This window comes from Salvelinus namaycush, unplaced genomic scaffold, assembly GCF_016432855.1.
Source record: "Salvelinus namaycush isolate Seneca unplaced genomic scaffold, SaNama_1.0 Scaffold127, whole genome shotgun sequence".
In the NCBI taxonomy this organism is placed as follows: domain Eukaryota; kingdom Metazoa; phylum Chordata; class Actinopteri; order Salmoniformes; family Salmonidae; genus Salvelinus; species Salvelinus namaycush.
This window is the reverse complement of record NW_024057975.1, coordinates 277,892-289,663: the sequence shown is the minus strand read 5'-3', so window position 1 is coordinate 289,663 and position 11,772 is coordinate 277,892.

The window sequence follows — 11,772 nt, the reverse complement described above, 5'->3', positions numbered from 1 at the left end:
ATTATATACATCTACATGATGTATTGTTACACCATGTAGGAGCAGTATAGACCTAGTCTGTTCATTATATACATTTACATTTACATTTAAGTCATTTAGCAGACGCTCTTATCCAGAGCGACTTACAAATTGGTGCATTCACCTTATGATATCCAGTGGAACAACCACTTTACAATAGTGCATCTAAATCTTTTAAGGGGGGGGGGGTTAGAAGGATTACTTTATCCTATCCTAGGTATTCCTTAAAGAGGTGGGGTTTCAGGTGTCTCCGGAAGGTGGTGATTGACTCCGCTGACCTGGCGTCGTGAGGGAGTTTGTTCCACCATTGGGGTGTCAGAGCAGCGAACAGTTTTGACTGGGCTGAGCGGGAACTGTACTTCCTCAGAGGTAGGGAGGCGAGCAGGCCAGAGGTGGATGAACGCAGTGCCCTTGTTTGGGTGTAGGGCCTGATCAGAGCCTGAAGGTACGGAGGTGCCGTTCCCCTCACAGCTCCGTAGGCAAGCACCATGGTCTTGTAGCGGATGCGAGCTTCAACTGGAAGCCAGTGGAGAGAGCGGAGGAGCGAGGTGACGTGAGAGAACTTGGGAAGGTTGAACACCAGACGGGCTGCGGCGTTCTGGATGAGTTGTAGGGGTTTAATGGCACAGGCAGGGAGCCCAGCCAACAGCGAGTTGCAGTAATCCAGACGGGAGATGACAAGTGCCTGGATTAGGACCTGCGCCGCTTCCTGTGTGAGGCAGGGTCGTACTCTGCGAATGTTGTAGAACAGACTACAACAGACTATACATCTACATGATGTATTGTTACACCATGTAGGAGCAGTATAGACCTAGTCTGTTCATTATATACATCTACATGATGTATTGTTACACCATGTAGGAGCAGTATGGACCTAGTCTGTTCATTATATACATGATGTATTGTTACACCATGTAGGAGCAGTATGGACCTAGTCTGTTCATTATATACATCTACATGATGTATTGTTACACCATGTAGGAGCAGTATAGACCTAGTCTGTTCATTATATACATCTACATGATGTATTGTTACACCGTGTAGGAGCAGTATGGACCTAGTCTGTTCATTATATACATCTACATGATGTATTGTTACACCATGTAGGAGCAGTATAGACCTAGTCTGTTCATTATATACATCTACATGATGTATTGTTACACCATGTAGGAGCAGTATAGACCTAGACTGTTCATTATATACATCTACATGATGTATTGTTACACCATGTAGGAGCAGTATAGACCTAGTCTGTTCATTATATACAGTGCATTTGGAAAGTATTCAGACCCCTTGACTTTTTCCACATTTTGTTACGTTACAGTTACAGTAAAATGTATTAAATAGTTTTCCCTCTCAATCTACACACAATACCCCATAATGACAAAGCAAAAACTAGTTTTTAAAATGTTTTGCAAATGTATTAAAAATAAACATCTGAAATATGACATTCATTTAAGTATTCAGTGTCCAATCTTTTGACTGATATTGTAAGTATTCAGACCCTTTACTCAGTACTGTTTTGAAGCATATTTGGCAGCGATTACAGCCTCGAGTCTTCTTGGGTATGACGCTACCATCTTGGCACACCTGTATTTGGGGAGTTTCTCCCATTCTTCTCTGCAGATCCTCTCAAGCTCTGTCAGGTTGGATGGGGAGCGTTGCTGCACAGCTATTTTCAGGGCTCTCCGGAGATGTTTGATCGGGTTCAAGTCCGGGCTCTGGCTGGGCCACTCAAGGACAATCAGAGACTTGTCCCGAAGCCACTCCTGTGTTGTCTTGGCTGTGTGCTTAGGGTCATTGTTCTGTTTTCCTATGAAACGGCCCCAGTCTGAGGTTCTAGTCTGAGGTCCTGGAGCAGGTTTTCATTAAACATGACATAATAAATGTCTTAGTCAGCAACAGCTTGGTGAAATCTCTAAAGATATATGTCTGAATACTTTCCAAATGCACTGTATATAATGAACAGATGAATGGAACACAACATGATATCCAACGAGGAGAGAAGAGTAAGGCGTCTTTTGGCAAACTCCAAGTGGGCTGTCATGTACCTTTTACTGAGGAGTGGCTTCTGTCTGGCCACTCTACTATAAAATGCCTGATTGATGGAGTGCTGCAGAGATGGTTGTCCTTCTGGAAGGTTCTCCCATCTCCACAGAGGAACTCTGGAGCTTTGTCAGAGTGACCATCAGGTTCTTGGTCACCTCCCTGGTGATAATGAGGGATGTTGCACAAAACAAATGAACACAAAGAAGCCCCAAATTGCTACAACAAAAAACAACAGTGTGTCTGTGTGGAGAGAGTCTCCTCGATGTATGGGGGGGAAAGGTGTATTTATCCCCGGGCCCAGGTGTGTCCCATTTTGCTGACGACCTTCCCAGCTCCGCCCACCGACATCCTATTAAAGGATAAACAAAGAGAAAGAATTCGGCAGACAGAGTGGGAGGGTCATCACAAATGAGAACCTAGATAGTGCATAGGAAACACAATAATCTGACAAGAGACAAGGTGACCAGGGGGGAAAATTTGAGTGAGCTGCTTCCTCGCTGGCTACTATGTTGCAATATCAATATTCTCAGAGCCACTATGTTGATACAATGTTACAATATTCTCAGAACCACTATGTTGACACAATGTTACAATATTCTCAGAGCCACTATGTTGATACAATGTTACAATAATCTCAGAGCCACTATGTTGATACAATGTTACAATATTCTCAGAACCACTATGTTGACACAATGTTACAATATTCTCAGAACCACAGTGGAGCTGTGTCAGACACACAGCACAGAGCTCCACTATGTCTACCGGAACTGAAGAGTTGTGTCAGACACACAGCACAGAGCTCCACTATGTCTACCGGAACTGAAGAGTTGTGTCAGACACACAGCACAGAGCTCCACTATAACTACCTGAACTGAAGAGATGTGTCAGACACACAGCACAGAGCTCCACTATGTCTACCTGAACTGAAGAGCTGTGTCAGACACACAGCACAGAGCTCCACTATGTCTACCGGAACTGAAGAGCTGTGTCAGACACACAGCACAGAGCTCCACTATAACTACCTGAACTGAGGAGCTGTGTCAGACACACAGCACAGAGCTCCACTATGTCTACCTGAACTGAGGAGCTGTGTCAGACACACAGCACAGAGCTCCACTATAACTACCTGAACTGAAGAGATGTGTCAGACACACAGCACAGAGCTCCACTATGTCTACCTGAACTGAAGAGCTGTGTCAGACACACAGCACAGAGCTCCACTATGTCTACCTGAACTGAAGAGCTGTGTCAGACACACAGCACAGAGCTCCACTATAACTACCTGAACTGAAGAGCTGTGTCAGACACACAGCACAGAGCTCCACTATGTCTACCGGAACTGAAGAGCTGTGTCAGACACACAGCACAGAGCTCCACTATGTCTACCTGAACTGAAGAGTTGTGTCAGACACACAGCACAGAGCTCCACTATGTCTACCTGAACTGAAGAGCTGTGTCAGACACACAGCACAGAGCTCCACTATGTCTACCGGAACTGAAGAGCTGTGTCAGACACACAGCACAGAGCTCCACTATGTCTACCGGAACTGAAGAGATGTGTCAGACACACAGCACAGAGCTCCACTATAACTACCTGAACTGAAGAGATGTGTCAGACACACAGCACAGAGCTCCACTATGTCTACCTGAACTGAAGAGCTGTGTCAGACACACAGCACAGAGCTCCACTATGTCTACCGGAACTGAAGAGTTGTGTCAGACACACAGCACAGAGCTCCACTATAACTACCTGAACTGAGGAGCTGTGTTTCTGTTTTTACACAAACCCCCCAAAAAAGATCCAGGAACAGAAAGCAGCACAATCTGATGACTAAAGTATTTAGCAAAACTATTTTGAACTGGAATAAATGCTGCACTTAGTAACAATGACCAACACAATTGCAGTTAAAATAGAATACTATAACTTACCATGACTATATCCAACCCAACTCCATGTGTTGTCACTATCATGTATCCTACCATGACTATATCCAACTCAACTCCATGTGTTACCACTATCATGTATCCTACCATGACTATATCCAACCCAACTCCATGTGTTGCCACTATCATGTATCCTACCATGACTATATCCAACCCAACTCCATGTGTTGCCACTATCATGCATCCTACCATGACTATATCCAACCCAACTCCATGTGTTGCCACTATCATGTGTCCTACCATGACTATATCCAACCCTACTCCATGTGTTTCCACTATCATGTATCCTACCATGACTATATCCAACCCTACTCCATGTGTTTCCACTATCATGTATCCTACCATGACTATATCAAACCATACTCCATGTGTTGCCACTATCATGTATCCTACCATGACTATATCAAACCATACTTCATGTGTTGCCACTATCATGTATCCTACCATGACTACATCCAAACCAAATCCATGTGTTTCCACTATCATGTATCCTACCATGACTATATCCAACCCAACTCCATGTGTTTCCACTATCATGTATCCTACCATGACTATATCCAACCCTACTCCATGTGTTTCCACTATCATGTATCCTACCATGACTATATCAAACCATACTTCATGTGTTGCCACTATCATGTATCCTACCATGACTATATCAAACCCAACTCCATGTGTTGCCACTATCATGTATCCTACCATGACTATATCAAACCCAACTCCATGTGTTGCCACTATCATGTATCCTACCATGACTATATCAAACCATACTCCATGTGTTGCCACTATCATGTATCCTACCATGACTATATCAAACCCAACTCCATGTGTTGCCACTATCATGTATCCTACCATGACTATATCCAACCCTACTCCATGTGTTTCCACTATCATGTATCCTACCATGACTATATCCAACCCTACTCCATGTGTTGCCACTATCATGTATCCTACATTGACTATATCCAACCCTACTCCATGTGTTGCCACTATCATGTATCCTACCTTGACTATATCCAACCCAACTCCATGTGTTGCCACTATCATGTATCCTACCATGACTATATCCAACTCCATGTGTTGCCACTATCATGTATCCTACCATGACTATATCCAACCCTACTCCATGTGTTGCCACTATCATGTATCCTACCATGACTATATCCAACTCCATGTGTTGCCACTATCATGTATCCTACCATGACTATATCCAACCCAACTCCATGCGTTGTCACTATCATGTATCCTACCATGACTATATCCAACCCAACTCCATGTGTTGCCACTATCATGTATCCTAACATGACTATATCCAACCCAACTCCATGTGTTGCCACTATCATGTATCCTACCATGACTGAAGCTTTGATCCAGTGGAAGAAGTTTTGAGGAGCAGGGAGGTTAAAGGTCACTAAAGGATACAGCTGCTGCTCTACACAATCCCTAGATAATCCAGTAATGAGAGAAATTTAATAGAATTTTTAGGGCCCTATCAAATCTGATTTTAATTGTTTTGTCTAATTTCGTATTAACGAGTTGTTTTTTGGAGGTTTCTGATGTGTCCCTGTTTTTCTGTTTTTCGCTATCTCAAAATCCCACTTAACAGAAAAACAACAAAATTGGATGTTGTAAGTCCACAGCAATACATAAAACCACATCAGGAGACCACTTTTGAAGACAGAAAAATCTAAGAGATTTTCATTTTTGTGTGTAGATACCCATAAATTCAAGTGGCACCAGCAAGAGCCTTGCTTGGTTAGTGGTGTCTCTATAGCGCACATGTGATTGCAGAGTCTGCTGAACAAATCACCACTTGATTGATGACAATGATATCATTCCGCCAGGTAGGCAAAGACAACTTTGTAGTTAACATTTAATTGACAAGGTTTTTGGGAAAGCCTTTCCGTCCACCAGAAGATGGTTGTAATTAGCATCATTGCTAACAGCTACACACCGTGGTAGATAAACGCGCACACACACAGACAGGGGCATTTACGCTCTGTTTCCTCTTCAGAAAGTTGAAGGAAAATACAAATCACTCAGGCGAATTTAACGACGACGTGGGGCACTGGGTTCAGAACAACTCCGACAAAAAAACATATACACGTTAAAAAAACTATGGCAAAGTGGGCACTGCTTCGTGTGGCGGCAACATGCCCCTCCGTGAGAGAAGCTTTCATTGTTTTTGTGCAGGTGTTGTTGGCGGTCCGTCTTGGTCAATTTAGCTCGGAATATGCCACCCTCTTCAATATGTCACCTAATCCTACCTAATGGACAGGCCAGCCCTGGAGGAAAGTATTGGCTGTAAGAAGTAAGAGAAAACATAACATCTGGTTGTTTTTAAATTACTTCTCATGACATTGTTTGCCAGATTAAACAATGTAATACATATTTTTCCAATCTGCGTTACCCACTCCAGTCAGCAGATGGCGATGTGCGTATTGCGTGTAATCTAATGGACGAGACGGGAGGCTTCTTCAACAGCGTCAACAGGCTAGTGATTCAACCACCTCGGTAGCTTGCTAGCAAAAATAAAAACGAAACATTGAAGCTCTTTAGACCAATCTTGTGCATATTAATCTTAGTGTTTTGAACATAATTATGTTTACGTATCTACTTGTTAATTTAAACGTAATTTCATTGTTAAATGACATTTTGCAAATGTGTTCAATTGATACTGAGTCTAGCACTGGGCTAATGCTAGCTAGTTCGCTAACATCACTATGAGCTCACTAAGCTACTCCCCCCTTGCTAAAGTAGAGGAGGTCTGCTGGACGGAGAAAGAAGCTCTGGGGCTCAACATTATCGTGAAAGAAGAGCAGGAGGATATTACAGTGAAAGGAGAGGAAGACGTTTTCGGAATAAAACAGGAGGAAGAGGAGGATATCACATTGGAAGAATACGAGGACGATGTTAATGTGAAAGAAGAGGAAGAACATTTTAGAGTGAAAGAGGAGGTAGAAGCTTTCAGAATTAAAAATGAGGAAGAGGAAGATATCACATTGAAAGAAGAGAATATAGTGAAAGAAGAGGAAGAGCCTCTTTTACTCCAAAATGTTATCTCAATAAAAGAGGAGGAAGACGTTTTGGGAGTGAAAGAGGAGGAGGAAGAGGAGACTGAAGATCCTGTTAACACCAGTGAGTACTGTCATAAAAACAGGGGACACAAACTATGCAGTTGTTGAACTAGGCTGTGTGTTTTTAAAGGAGCTTTCTACTGACGTTCTACACTTGAATATGTTGTTCAGTACTGTATTCATTTATAAAGGGGCAATCTGCGATTGGTACATGCATTGATTTACTTTTAAATGAATGATATAGCCTAGGCTTTGGTTCTTGGAGAATACAACTTAGAAATGCCCAATGAGCTTAGACCTACACTATGCACATTTACATTGAGTCATTTAGCAGACAGTCTTATCCAGAGAGACTTACAGTACTGAGTCATTTAGCAGACTCTCTTATCCAGAGAGACTTACAGTACTGAGTCATTTAGCAGACTCTCTTATCCAGAGAGACTTACAGTACTGAGTCATTTAGCAGACAGTCTTATCCAGAGAGACTTACAGTACTGAGTCATTTAGCAGACTCTCTTATCCAGAGAGACTTGCAGTACTGAGTCATTTAGCAGACCCTACAGTACTGTTACGAACATTTATGTAACGTCCTAACTATTAAACAGAACAAAAAAATAAACGCAACATGCAACAATTTCAAAGCTTTTACTGAGTTATAGTTCATATAAGGAAATAGATTTAAGATTTCACATGAATGGGAATTACAGATGCCTTACAAAAAGGTAAGGGCGTGGATCAGAAAACCAGTCAGTATCTGGTGTGACCACCCTTTGCCTCAAGCAGCGCGACGTCTCCTTCGCATAGAGTTGATCAGGTTGTTGATTGCTGGATATTGGCGGGAACTGGAACAGGCGGTCATACATGTCGATCCAGAGCATCCCAAACATGCTCAATGGGTAACATGTCTGCTCAGTATGCAGGCCATGGAAGAACTGGGACATTTTCAGCTTCCAGGAATTGTGTACAGATCCATGCGTATATTTATAATGCTGAAACATGAGGTGATAGCGGCGGATAAATGGCATGACAATGGGCCTCAGGATCTCGTCACGATATTGCTGTTCATTCAAATTGCCATCGATAAAATGCGTGTTTGTTGTCCGTAGCTCATGCCTGCTCATACGATAACCCCACCGCCACCATGGAGCACTCTGTTCACAACGTTGACATTAGTAAACCGCTTGCCCACACGAGGCCATACACAATGTCTGCCATCTGCCCGGTACAGTTGAAACCGTGATTTGATCCGTGAAGAGCACACTTCTCCAGCGTGCCAGTGGCCATCGAAGGTGAGAGTTTGCCCACTGAAGTCGGTTATGACGCCAAACTGCAGTCAGGTCAACACCCCGGTGAGGACGATGAGCACACAGATGCGCTTCCCTGAGATGGTTTCTGACAGTTTGTGCAGAAATTCTTTGGTTGTGCAAACCCACAATTTCATAAGCTGGTCTCAGACGTTCCAGCAGGTGAAGAAGCCGGATGTGGAGGTCCTGGGCTGGTGTGGTACACACATGGTCTGCGGTTGTGAGGCCGGTTGGATGTACTGACAAATTATCGAAAACAACGTTGGAGGCGGCTTATGGTAGAGAAATGAATGCTTTTTGGCAACACCTCTGGTGGACATTCCTGCCGTCGTCGTGCCAACTGCACGCTCCTTCAAAAGTTGAGACATCTGTGGCAATGTGTTGTGTGACAAAACTGCACATTTTAGAGTGGCCTTTTATTGTCCCAAGCACAAGCTGCACCTGAGTAATGATCATGCTGTTTAATCAGCTTCTTGATATGCCACACCTGTCAGATGGATGGATTATCTTGACAAAGGAGAAATACTCACTAACAGGGATGTAAACAAATTTGTGCACAACATTTTGAGAGAATTAAGATTTTTGTGCATATGGATCATTTCTGTTCATGAAACATGGGAACAACATTTACATTTACATTTAAGTCATTTAGCAGACGCTCTTATCCAGAGCGACTTACAAATTGGTGCATTCACCTTATGATATCCAGTGGAACAACCACTTTACAATAGTGCATCTAACTCTTTTAAGGGGGGGGGGGGGGTTAGAAGGGTTACTTTATCCTATCCTAGGTATTCCTTAAAGAGGTGGGGTTTCAGGTGTCTCCGGAAGGTGGTGATTGACTCCGCTGACCTGGCGTCGTGAGGGAGTTTGTTCCACCATTGGGGTGCCAGAGCAGCGAACAGTTTTGACTGGGCTGAGCGGGAACTGTACTTCCTCAGAGGTAGGGAGGCGAGCAGGCCAGAGGTGGATGAACGCAGTGCCCTTGTTTGGGTGTAGGGCCTGATCAGAGCCTGAAGGTACGGAGGTGCCGTTCCCCTCGCAGCTCCGTAGGCAAGCACCATGGTCTTGTAGCGGATGCGAGCTTCAACTGGAAGCCAGTGGAGAGAGCGGAGGAGCGGGGTGACCTGAGAGAACTTGGGAAGGTTGAACACCAGACGGGCTGCGGCGTTCTGGATGAGTTGTAGGGGTTTAATGGCACAGGCAGGGAGCCCAGCCAACAGCGAGTTGCAGTAATCCAGACGGGAGATGACAAGTGCCTGGATTAGGACCTGCGCCGCTTCCTGTGTGAGGCAGGGTCGTACTCTGCGAATGTTGTAGAGCATGAACCTACAGGAACGGGTCACCGCCTTGATGTTAGTTGAGAACGACAGGGTGTTGTCCAGGATCACGCCAAGGTTCTTAGCGCTCTGGGAGGAGGACACAATGGAGTTGTCAACCGTGATGGCGAGATCATGGAACAGGCAGTCCTTCCCCGGGAGGAAGAGCAGCTCCGTCTTGCCGAGGTTCAGCTTGAGGTGGTGATCCGTCATCCACACTGATATGTCTGCCAGACATGCAGAGATGCGATTCGCCACCTGGTTATCAGAAGGGGGAAAGGAGAAGATTAATTGTGTGTCGTCTGCATAGCAATGATAGGAGAGACCATGTGAGGATATGACAGAGCCAAGTGACTTGGTGTATAGCGAGAATAGGAGAGAGCCTAGAACAGAGCCCTGGGGGACACCAGTGGTGAGAGCACGTGATGCGGAGACAGATTCTCGCCACGCCACCTGGTAGGAGCGACCTGTCAGGTAGGACGCAATCCAAGCGTGGGCCGCGCCGGAGATGCCCAACTCGGAGAGGGTGGAGAGGAGGATCTGATGGTTCACAGTATCAAAGGCAACCGATAGGTCTAGAAGGATGAGAGCAGAGGAGAGAGAGTTAGCTTTAGCAGTGCGGAGCGACTCCGTGACACAGAGAAGAGCAGTCTCAGTTGAATGACTAGTCTTGAAACCTGACTGATTTGGATCAAGAAGGTCATTCTGAGAGAGATAGCAGGAGAGCTGGCCAAGGACGGCACGTTCAAGAGTTTTGGAGAGAAAAGAAAGAAGGGATACTGGTCTGTAGTTGTTGACATCGGAGGGATCGAGTGTAGGTTTTTTCAGGAGGGGTGCAACTCTCGCTCTCTTGAAGACGGAAGGGACGTAGCCAGCGGTCAAAGATGAGTTGATGAGCGAGGTGAGGTAAGGGAGAAGGTCTCCGGAAATGGTCTGGAGAAGAGAGGAGGGGATGGGGTCAAGCGGGCAGGTTGTTGGGCGGCCGGCCGTCACAAGACGCGAGATTTCATCTGGAGAGAGAGGGGAGAAAGAGGTCAGAGCACACGGTAGGGCAGTGTGAGCAGAACCAGCGGTGTCGTTTGACTTAGCAAACGAGGATCGGATGTCGTCGACCTTCTTTTCAAAATGGTTGACGAAGTCATCTGCAGAGAGGGAGGAGGGGGGGGGGGGGGGGGGAGGAGGATTCAGGAGGGAGGAGAAGGTGGCAAAGAGCTTCCTAAGGTTAGAGGCAGATGCTTGGAATTTAGAGTGGTAGAAAATGGCTTTAGCAGCGGAGACAGAAGAGGAAAATGTAGAGAGGAGGGAGTGAAAGGATGCCAGGTCCGCAGGGAGGCGAGTTTTCCTCCATTTCCGCTCGGCTGCCCGGAGCCCTGTTCTGTGAGCTCGCAATGAGTCGTCGAGCCACGGAGCAGGAGGGGAGGACCGAGCCGGCCTGGAGGATAGGGGACATAGAGAGTCAAAGGATGCAGAAAGGGAGGAGAGGAGGGTTGAGGAGGCAGAATCAGGAGATAGGTTGGAGAAGGTTTGAGCAGAGGGAAGAGATGATAGGATGGAAGAGGAGAGAGTAGCGGGGGAGAGAGAGCGAAGGTTGGGACGGCGCGATACCATCCGAGTAAGGGCAGTGTGGGAAGTGTTGGATGAGAGCGAGAGGGAAAAGGATACAAGGTAGTGGTCGGAGACTAGGAGGGGAGTTGCAATGAGGTTAGTGGAAGAACAGCATCTAGTAAAGATGAGGTCAAGCGTATTGCCTGCCTTGTGAGTAGGGGGGGAAGGTGAGAGGGTGAGGTCAAAAGAGGAGAGGAGTGGAAAGAAGGAGGCAGAGAGGAATGAGTCAAAGGTAGACGTGGGGAGGTTAAAGTCACCCAGAACTGTGAGAGGTGAGCCGTCCTCAGGAAAGGAGCTTATCAAGGCATCAAGCTCATTGATGAACTCTCCAAGGGAACCTGGAGGGCGATAAATGATAAGGATGTTAAGCTTGAAAGGGCTGGTAACTGTGACAGCATGGAATTCAAAGGAGGCGATAGACAGATGGGTAAGGGGAGAAAGAGAGAATGACCACTT